This window comes from Crocodylus porosus, unplaced genomic scaffold (genome assembly GCF_001723895.1).
Source record: "Crocodylus porosus isolate Cpor-Errol unplaced genomic scaffold, CroPor_comp1, whole genome shotgun sequence".
Taxonomy (NCBI): Eukaryota; Metazoa; Chordata; order Crocodylia; family Crocodylidae; genus Crocodylus; species Crocodylus porosus.
In genome coordinates, this window is record NW_017728910.1 from 34,643,036 (window position 1) to 34,654,453 (window position 11,418).

The following is an 11,418-nucleotide window of genomic DNA, read 5'->3' on the forward strand; positions in this document are numbered from 1 at the left end:
ATATCTAACCTAAACCTATCTTCCCTCAGCTTGTGGCGATTGTTCCTAGTGACTCCAAGGCAGGCCCTGGTGAACATAATGATATGTTCTGCTGTCATATGTGCCCCCCTGCTTTATTTTGGTGTGGATTTTTTTGACCCTAAGATCTCCCAGGCTTAAGAAAGCCATCCATGCTGCAAAGTAGCAGTGTGGGGAACGCCTACATCTGCAGTGTGTTGTGCCACAGATAGGTCTGCAATGCCACATCCATGTTCATTTGGATGCAGCCAGAGGACACATCCACACATATGTAAACACTAGGGGTGTGCAAAGCAGGTCCTATTCGACTGAGATTTGGATTCAGCCTGACTCAGGGACAGTGATTTAATTAGTTGATTTAGATCACTGTCATTGAGTTGATTTGGCTGAATCTGAAGATTTCATGATGATTTGGAGAATCAGCGATTTGGACATAGACACAGCTTTAAAAGTTTTTTCTACATACTTTAAGGTAGCAGGTGTGGCTCATGATTACTGTGCTGCTGGGGCACATCGGATATCCCACAGGAGTGCAGGGCTGGGGGTGGCCCTCCACATGCTCGGCAGTGAACCCAGAAGTGTAGCAGAAATAGTTCATATGCCGGCTTGGCCTCAGTGCCACCCCACCCCAGGAGGCACGAGTCACCGAGCCAGGAGGGGTGGGTGGGGGGCGCCTGCATGCTCCCTGGTGGACTCAGAAGCAGACTGGAAGTGCTTCTGGTCCACCTCCAGGTTTGGTGCCAAGTGCACTGGGGACCCCCCCGTGCTTCTGTGGGACACTCCACATGCCCCAACATCACGGCACTCATGAGCCCCGCTACCTAGAGGTATGTAGATTTGGAGATTTGGCCACTGAATTGGCCAAATCTAATCAGGGACCGAAGTTTGGCACAGCCCTAGTGCACACCTGCACTTGCGGCAGCTCAAATAGCATCAGCACAAATTTCTGCTGGAGATTTCTGCCTCAGCACCTGTGCCTGAACATATATTTTGGTGTGAGGCAAATTTGTGCTGCTGGGGCAAACTGACCCCGCCCAGATTCTTCCAGATCTTCAGTCAGGGGGATCTGGAGGTGGGGGCCAGCACTTCTGCTGGCCTCAGCAGTATAAAAAGCTGGCCTAGTGAGCAGCTCAGGGTTACTTGCCTTCAGGAGCTTCTGAGGCCCAGCCAGTTGGTATCTAGGGTCACTGTCCCCCTGTGCCACTTGGACTGCTGCAGCATCCCTGACATAGAGTGGCCTCTACCCACTGCAGCAGTGTGGCAGTGGGGGCTGCTGCCTGGCTGTGACCTGCTACCACCTCTGACAACATCTGTCCCCTTGCAGCTGTGGCCCTATGGCTATATGCTTGTCAGACCCAGATGAGGACTGCATGGCCGCTTGGGCTGTGGTAAAGGCACTGAAGCAGAGGTACCTGTGCCTGTGGCCCAGCAGGCTGTGGCTGCACAGTTGGCCTTCATGTGGTACTGCTTTCATGTCTTCTGGTGCCTCTGCTCTGCCAGCTGGGCAGCTATTGCTCAGAAGATGTGCTCATTTCAGTTGCCCACTTTGAACTCTTGTAGCATATCCTATTGGCCAGGAAGTCAACCACCATAGGTGGAAGGAGACATTTTTTTTTGAGGGGGGCTGAGCACATGCCCCCCACAAAAAGTCTGTGGGGGGAGGAGAAAGAGCCTGGGGGGGGTGCAAAGTGGGGCTGGGGCTAGGACCAGGTAGGGATCAGGTGGGAGCAGAGCAGAGCTGGGATTGGGGCCAGGGCTGGGGCCTGCTGCACCTGTGCGGCCGCCCCTTCCCCCATACCTGGGGTCATTGCCTGGCACTGGTGGGCCCCATGAACCATTGCCTCCCAGCCCCACACTGACCCTGGCCCCACACCACCCTGGGGGACCCGGAGCCAGGGGCTGGAGCGGGGCCAGCCTTGGAGTGCAGCGATCCAAAGAAGAGATTTAAAAAAATCTGGATAAAAATCTCATCATGCCCATGTTCTTTGGATTGGGATTCTGAAAACCTCAATGCATCATAATCACAGCAACTAAAATACAAAGATAATCAGAGCTCAGTGTTCATCATATCCATGCTCTGGGATTCTTCTTTTAAACAAAGTTAATACCCTCCCCCTGACCTCCAATACATTATCAGGTGTACCAAGGAAACTGTGAACCATCTGAGACAGGTACAGTGATTCCTTACTGAACTTTGCATTTAATGTTGGTGGCTTCCACAGCATATTGTTCTATTTTTATTCATTTGAATCCATTTGTATCCATTTGAATCCCAGAGATTGGTAGTGGTTGTATGCTGTTTTTAGAGGCACTTTCATCTGGAGTCCAGAAACTAAACAGCGGTGCCTACATGAGCTTTTCCAAGCATGCTGAGTAGGACATATTCCTCAGAATTCAAATCAGCAATGAACAGCTGGATGTGGCTTTCATTTGGAGTTCCATTTGTCTGTGATAGAAGTGATAGTATTTCAACAGACTAAAGGGGGGAAAACCTCTTTCCTCAATATAACAACCAAACCTTTCTTTTTGTTGGATCAGCAGTATGCAGTTATGTTCTCAACTGAAATATGGGTCATGTATAAGGAAGACACTAGTTAGCCCAAGGAGGGGTTTTTATGTCAATTTCATTTCTAAATTTTAGCAGTTTCTCCGTTTCATATTCTTGATATCTCTCCCACCCTCTCTTCCCCTTGGAATGCTTTAGACATAACTGGCTTAACCGACCTAAACAGCAGCATATTTTTCAGAATACTTTATGCTACTGGTCTTTGTGTAAAGGACCACAAGTATTTAGGGCAAAATTAAATGTGAAAGAAACTTTCTGGATTCACTGCATCTAGTAGGCACTGTGGATCCTTCTGGTACAGCACACTTTACCTCTGGGAGCTCTGTAGTACAGGCAGGAAATGCACCTTTGCACTACTTCAAGGAGAAGTAAAATGTGAACTGGAGTGGGTCATGGACATGCTTCTCCTAATCCTTTTTAGTGCCACTTGTGCCCCAAGGGAAGCTGGATGGGAGCAGTTAGCTGAAGAAAACACATGGACTGCACTGGTATCCTCTTTTTATAGTCTGTGAGTCTGGTTCTGATAGTATTCTGGCATGGAGAATATGCAGTGGGTTGTTGAAGCTTTTCAGGGGAGGAATTTGGCATTATAAGTGTTGGAGAAATGACTGAAAACTTTTGTAATAAGAATTTTACAAGCGTTTCCTCTAAATGCCAGACTACTCAGACACTGCAGACAGTTTCCTACCAAGTGTATGTGTTTACTTATTCTCTCTCCACATTTGACAACTAGTCTGAGTTGTGGGTGGAATGAATATTTAGGAGCCCATTGGCTTTCAAAGAAACAAACTGTCTCTAAGATCATTTTAAATCTCATCTATGGTCTTAGGATGACCAGGATCCAGACATTTTGCACATTTATAAATATTTTAACACAGCATCGTGATATTCTAGAGCAGGGTGCAGCTTTTTAATGGTATTTAGGCTCCTAACTTTTTTTAGTTTGGATTTCTGTGTTTGTGTCTGTATGTATACACAGATTTCAAACCCATGGACGAATGTACACACATATCCATGAATATTAGACATTTAACAAAGAAAAATGCAAAAAGGAATTAGAAATGCATTAAAATGCAAACATTATTAAATCAACTAATTTCTCAAATCAACGTCTCTTTTTAGATCCATGCACAGATGAACTCTTCCATGTGTAGTTCTGTCCTGGTTGCTTGGCAGGAAAGGTCAGTTTCTCTAATCCTTTCCCTCCTCCAACCTATTCTTTACAGATCTTTTTGTGAAAAGGGTGAGTGTTTGTATATGTGTACATCCCCCCCAGCCCAGTCAGGCAGGAAAAGGGAGGGATAGGGAATGGGTTTGGGAAAAACATGATGAGATCAGAAGCTTTCCAAGGATCCTCCCATCCCATGGGATTTTCTCTGGAAGAAGGCAGTCACCCTGAATTAATTCCACATCTTCCTCTCTAACAGAGGAAAAAAGATACGCAAGAAAGCCCTGAAATATGTTTTCTACAATGCAGTTAAAAATTAAATCTACGAAGCCCTGCTCCAATTACATAATGAACTGAAAACAATGAAAGCAGATGTTAATTGTTCATCAAAATACAAAGTGGTAAAAAACATATGTAGTGTGAGCTAAATGACATTAGATATCATTTATTTTACATGATAGGAGCAAGAGACAGCAGGGAACAGTTTAATAAAAGAATAAGACAGGTGACTAAGTCTGCAGATGTGCTAAAGCAGGGTAAATTGACACTAATCTAACTAATTCTGAGACTGCCACCTACTGCACACACAGGAGATACAGTGGGGAGTAAAGCATTTATTGGGAGGCTTTGGTCTTTTAGGCTCGAGTAGTAATTACTGCCATAGCTCAATGGGAAGTCAGTGGAGTCAACCTGATTTACATCAAGTCAGAGTAAGCCCCTATATCATGAATAATTATATTTTGGCATTACAATGTATATTTATTAGGGGGAGGTCAGAGAAATGTTAAAATAAGCCTAATCCTAAACTGATCCATTTCTGTCTTGAATTTATCTGAATAACCTGCTTTTCTTCTTCAGTTCTGAAAAGTTTCATACTTTTATTGAAGCTAATTTCTGATTTTCAGCACACATTTCATTCTCTGTTAGGTCATTCATTACCTTCAAGGATCAGATGTTGTGAGATTACTTTCAATTATGGGCAATGAATATTGGAGTTGCCATGAACTCACAAAACAAGGGATGAGCAAATGCAAAGGTACGAAAATAATTAACTCTTCCCATATTTCCTTTGTTTCTGATGCTTTCAAATCCCCGCCCCCCAGCTGTTCTTACAGTGTATACTCTGCCTGTTGAATGTATGATTTGGAAGTTTTATCTATGCCTTGGACTTTGCTTATATGCATCATGCTCATACTGATTATTTTGCATGTGGAAAATTACTTGAATCCAAGACAAGTTTTTTTCCCCCCAGCAATCAACATGGGTGGGGGGGGGAAGCCTCGTCTTGGATTTGAGTACTGCCTGGGGGAAGGTGGATGCTGTGTCCCTGGCTCTGTGCTTGGGACTGAAGCTGGAGCAGTGCTGCCACCTCTTTGTGTCAGGGTGGCTTGTGTGGCAGAAAAGGGGTGCATGGGGTTTGTGGGGGGTGCATGATGTGTGGCTTCAGGAAAGTATGTGGGGGTTACTACACCTCCTTGTCCTTCCCCCACCACGTACCTTTGCCTCTGGCTCTGATGCAGCCAGATCAGGCCCAGACCTGCCACCACTGCTTCTGTCTGGCCAGGCTGCGCTTGTCTGGGTTTTAACCACTACTGCTGACTGTGCCAAAGCCAGTGCTAGAGCTGCCACAAAAGGTAAATGGCTTGTGGGGGGGGAGGGTTTGGTGACAGGAGGAGCAAGTAGCAAGTGGCAGGTGGGACAGGTGGTAGGGGGTCAGCTATAGGCATGAGGGAGCAAAGGATGGGGGCAGGCACAGGCAATTGATCAAGGGATTAGGGGTAGGTATCAATGAGGGCAGGGGACAAGTGGCAGGAGGGGAGGTCTGTCTGCCTGCTTCCCCTCACTTCTTTCTCCACTACAGTGGGGGGTACATTTAAGATGAGCTTGCAATAGTTCGGGCTATTATTGATAGGGTCAGATTGTTAGAGGGTCATCTTAAATTCAAAGTCATCTTGGATTTGGGTAAATACAGTACCATACATCTAAGTTTTTCAAAAACAATATCTGAATTTGAAAACCTGGTTTTGATTTTCAGGGATAATGAACATTTGCAGTGTCAGCTGAAATTAAAAGGCTGCATGTAGCAATTGGTGTGGCACATACCATACGAGCATGCACTGGCAGTCACAGAGGCGTGGTCCTCCAGAGAGATCCTCTGCCTGCCAGCCAAAGTGTTTCCCCTCCTTTAGTTCTGCCCCAGCTCCTCCAGCATGCCAAGAGTCAGAAGAAGCAGGGAAAGAACAGTATGCCTGAAGCGGGGCTTTTAGCCCCTCACCAAAGCACACATGCAGGAGCACGTGCAGCAGCAAAAAGTAGAAGCACAGATTTAGCTGCTAGTATTTTTGCCAGTGCAACTGCATGCCCCTGTATGTGGAGATGTGCCCAGGGTATTTAATTAGATCTGGGAGAGAAAAGTAGAAGCTGGCAGGACACTTGTGAAGTAGAGAGAGAAAACACCTCTGTCTTAATTGAAAGAGCAAGGAAGGGAAGGAGGGAATATCTCAGAAGCTTTACATACGGTAAATATTAATTCATTGTCAGTGAGGCAGCCCCTGAAATTTTGGAGATGTTCCCCATCACTTGTATTCATCCTATGCAGAGTAATAATTATTATTTGCAACCATGTGAAGTCATGAGGGCTGAATGTTTCTGATGTGCACTACTGTGTGAGTTCACTATCTCTAAGTTTTTATTTGCTGCTCAACAGCAAAGTGCTTATATTGAAGTTGGGTTACCTGGCCTAAAGGATTAAAGATGAATAGAATGTTTGTGCTGCTTGAGAGTAACTTACTTTTTCTCAGTAAGTGTAAGCAGAGGGAGCTGAGAATTTATTTAGTTTCCTTTTCTGTTGACTTTCTGCTCTACAAATTATGAAATGCAAAGAATCTGAAAGCAAGCTTTAATCACAGGGCCAGCTCCAGATGTTAGTGTTCAGAGGATTACGTAGCAGTCTTACATAAATGCCAGGAGTACAGACACCAAAAACCAGGTCCTTAGCTTATGTGTACATTAATGTCAATGGAGTCACACTCATTAACTCTTGCTGATGATCTTGTCCCACAGGTATTTTGCCATATTTAAGAAAGCCTCTCTCCTGCTATCTTCCCTTCTTGGGCAGGATGCCACAACAGTGCTGGGTTAGAGGCAATTTGGAAAAGTCTCTTGCTCAAATGTTATTGTTGTACTACCAAATTGAGGGAGGGCAGGGGGAGGGGGAGTGAGGAGAAACAGACCAGAATCAAACTCACAAGCAGTAAGGATTAGACCTCTAGTCTTGCATTCCAGAAATAAAGGACTTTACCACCACCCACAAAGAAGCACCTACTAACAGTATACCCATTTTTCTACTCTGCTGCAGGACCGCCACTAGATTACATCACACGTGTGGAATAGGTTAAAAACAGTTCAAATTGGCTGACCCTCCTAGACATCAGTTTATGAGGAATGCTTAAGATATAAAATGAGTGTTTAGCCATGTCATGAAACCCAGTCAGTCCAGCTTTGAGCTTAAAAACACACCAATAAAAATGTATGAGCTTCTTGTGGTACCCAAATGGTGAAAATTAATGTAGTATCTGACTTTCACATGAATAAGTTATTTTAGAGGAACTATTATATTCTGGAGCAAATGGGAAAAGTGGCATGTTTAGAGAATTTTAAATTTTGCAGCTAAGAATTAATTTCACAGTGTTAATACTGATACATGTAATGGGGGCAACATTTGTTTTCCCATCTTGAATTCAGTGGAGTAGAATTTCCTGTTAAGAAGCTGGAACTATGGGAATGTTGGGTCAAAAGACAAAAGCCTAAACCTTCTGAACTCTTAACTGAAAATAAGACACTGCAGTTCTGGAGAAAGAGTTCTCTGCTGTTTGGAAAGTTATCTGGCTGCTGTATACCACACTGGGACATTTTGGGGCTGTAAAATTGTGTTTTTGTTTTAATTTATAAGATTCAAAATAAGTTATTAACTATGTTATTTTAATAACATACATCTTGAGTGTATCTCATCATTCCAGGCAGATCTTTCCTTTTCACAGAATGCAGTATATGAAAATGCCATTATGGATCTCCACAGAAAAGATCAAATGAGCTTTGGGTCTTCCATTAAGATGCTACCAGAAAGCACAAGACTAATCTGGCAGATTGTACAGTACTAATGTTGCTTACTGGCATAAAATCATCAACTTCAGGGGCTTAACAAATATGATGTAATTGACCATTCCCACATCAGCAGATCATCATGTGAATTCCATACATTCACTGGTAAGCAGTTAACCATGTGAGTGAAATTTCAATAGATGCTAGTATGCATGATATTGTGGCTGTGATTGTCCAGAAATTACATCAGAGGCAAGAATTGCTTAGGGTGGTACCTTTTACTGGAACAACTATGTAGTTGGGATAGTTAGATAAGCTTTCAAATGGAAGATATTCATGGGGTAACTGAGTGCGGGGGTTCACAGTCTTGTATTTTGTAATCAGGAGCATCTGTCTCTCTCATTTGCTGAACCAAATTTGTAAGTGAACTGAAATAAATATACAAGGAGAACGTGTCACAGTATTCACCAAGATTTAATCAGTGGTAGTGTTGACTAAGCACTCTAGTACCTACTCCTCAGCCAATTTATGCTTTGTGCTAATTCAAGAAACACTGATAAACACAATCAGTGCCAAGAGTCAGCAGAGACTAGACCCCAGCAGACTTTATGTTATTTTTCCTCTAGTCTCCTCAGCTAGGGACAGACATTCAAAAAGCCTGAGCCTGAATTGATTCACTCTTCGCAGATTAGTCTAAGATGAGCAGCTTAAACTGATTAATAACTGGACAGACATTCTCTGTTAAATCAGGAAATGCAAGCATGTGCTTGCAGTGGCTCAAGCCGGAAGCTGGAGGGCACTATAGCATGTCTGCCAGCCACTGCCAAAGGGGAAGGAAGAGAAACACCCTCCAAGGCTCTCACTCACCCTTCCCTCCTGGAGTGGAGAGGCATGGCCAGGTATCGGCAGGGGCTAGTAAGACACACTCCAAGGCGCCCACCGAGGGGGCGGGGGGGGGGGGAAGCTGCTGCCAGACTGAGGAGTGGGATGGGGAAAAAGTACTTTCTCTGAAGCAAGCATGTATTGAACACAGCAGTTTGCAAAGCATGCAACAGGGAACTACCAAACATCTTCGCCTAAGCTAAGATACAGCCCAGTAAAGCACAGCATACACAACTTAGTCAAACTTAAAATATAAAGCAGGAAGACAAGAGAAAGCCTTGCATAAGTCTTACTAATCCTGAGGGCAGACATTCAGAAAGGCTTTGTTTAGGTTTTACAGGTTCTGCTTTATAATGTAAATGTAGCTCTCTGCATTCTTTGGTTTGCAACTTTCAGCCAGAAGCTGTCTTCAGCTTCCCTTAACTCCATCTCCAGCACATACATATGATGATTGTCAGGTCTTTGACAGCTCTTCCCACCTCTCAGTCTCATCCTGCAGGTCTTAGCTCACAGGTGCAGGTCTTGCCTCTCTCTCTGGCTCCAGAACCACTGTGGAATTAATCCCCACTCTGGCTGCAGGCAATCTGGAGAGAGGGAGAAATTAACTCCGTCTTTGTCTGGCTGTAGGAAAGCCATGGAGGTGTGGCTGGGGTTGGTGAACCCCAGATATGGTATGCAGGGTTTGGCAGCATGGGGGAGAGAGGAACATGCTTCAGGGGCTATGGCTGGCCACTGTCTGGCCATGCCCCACCCCTGGTCTGGTTAGAAAGCAGAGGGGAGGGGCCAGCCCTGCTGTGGAGCAGACAGTCCCACCCAGCCCAGAGAGCATGTCTCATTCTCATTAGCTATTTAGTCCCAGATCACATTTCAGGCTCCATATTCTATTCCGAATCTCATTGGTTTTATGGCCCATGTCTAAATCTTTCCACTAATAATCTGTACCTACCCCATTGCTCAGCTCAGGTTTCTTACCCAATCAATTTCTCCCTCAACACCTCAACAGATATGTCTGTCTTCTAGCTTCCATTTCTCACCCCTCTTGATCCTATTTCTCTACCACCACTGGCTGCCAGGTTCAGGTCTCTCTTCAACCTCTTTATATAGTCTCAGCTTTATCTTCTGCCAGTTGCTTCTCCATTTCCTTGAGTCCTTGTTCTGGTCTCTTTGCCCAGCCAACTTCAGTCCGTCCCCTTGCATGCCCCATTTCCTACTCAGACCTGTCTTCCCAATCCTTGTTTCCTCCCTTTATTTTGTCCCAGTCACCTTCTCCAATGACTCTCAGTGTTTTCAGCTGTCATTGGCTGCAAGATCCTGTCCTCAGGAAATTTCAGTTTAAACTGTAATTTCAACAATTAGCATATTCTTATAAAGGGAAGCACTGGACAACTTAGCAACAGGCAGTCTTCCAGACCCACACATAATATGTATGGTTACCTTTTGCACCAGGAAAATCACAATAATCCATCTTCATCTGGAAATCAATAACAAAACCTCCATTTGGGGAACAGAGCTGGATTCAAATGAAGGTCTGATACACAGATAGGCCTCAGCTTTTCATGTGGACAAGGGAACTTTTTTAATGCTTGTAAGTCCCAGTTTTACCAATGTGTGGCATGGTGCTCCTAGCTTAAGCACATGCCAGGATGCTTACTACACCTGGGAACAGGCTCTTTTTTTTTTCATGTACCCCTGTAGTTATTTTAAATTACTTATCTGAGTTGTCTGTTATTTTACAGGGGTAGGGGATTTGGTTGAATTGATATTTTTGCATTGGCATCTGGTATCCAAACTGAAAGAGCTGTAAGGCTCACTAATACCCCAGAAGCATCTTTTTCCTCCCCTCCCCTTTGAAGTAACTCTTTCCCACCATTGCTTTGTCCCTCCTGTAACTCTTACTATTGCAGAAACCTTCTTTCCCCCTCTATCTTTCCTTTCCCAGTGTGCAAAGATGACGTCCCACCTTTTTTACTGCCTTTTCCCCTTGTAATCCTTCCCTTTATGCCGCTAGTATACTGCACTGTCTTCTTTTCTCCCCATCCCAAAATGTGGATCAGTATGAAAGAAGCCTTCTCCAAAGAGCTTGACCAGTAACATCCTCAGTAGCAGACTTCTAGGCACTTGAGGGCTTGGGACAGTACACATAAACCAGTTTATGATCAGAAACTACTTTACACCTGTAACAGAACAGACATTCAGTGCACATGAACCAGTTTGAAAATGACTGAAACCAATTTGAGATAAACCTGGTTGAATGTGGTATCAGACTTAACTGATTTGAGTCAAACTGTTTTATGCAATGTCTGTCCCAGACTCCTTGCTCATTTAAGTTAAATCTGAGTCCCCCAGAATCCTGGCATGCTCTCTGGGCTAGGTGGGGCTCTCTGCTCCACAGCAGGGCTGGCCCCTCCCCTTTGCTCCCTGCCTAAGATGTGCAGCTCTGGCAGAGATTTGCAGGCACAGCAGGGTCTGCTGTCTTCCTCATATCCCACCCTGCCATCGCTGCTCAAGCAGGAAATCCCTGCTTCCCTGCCATTTCCCACAGCATGGATCCTGGCCCCAGGGACTCTAGGCATGGGGTATGCTAGCTAATGCCAAGAGGTAGGGTGTGTGTGTGCGTGTGTGTGTCCAATTTCACTAGGACAGGCAGGCAGACAGAACAGGGCTCTTGGAGCTAATCAGCAGA

The 11,418-nt window shown here is 44.8% G+C and overlaps 1 long non-coding RNA gene across 1 annotated transcript; it reads left to right on the forward strand.

The window, feature by feature from the left end:
- The first annotated feature begins 2,118 nt into the window (after positions 1-2,118).
- On the forward strand, positions 2,119-8,112 carry LOC109308721. Its single transcript, XR_002100697.1, has 4 exons — positions 2,119-2,189; positions 3,707-3,765; positions 4,680-4,788; positions 7,772-8,112. It is a non-coding gene; the product is annotated as an uncharacterized LOC109308721 (long non-coding RNA).
- The last annotated feature ends 3,306 nt before the right edge of the window (positions 8,113-11,418 follow it).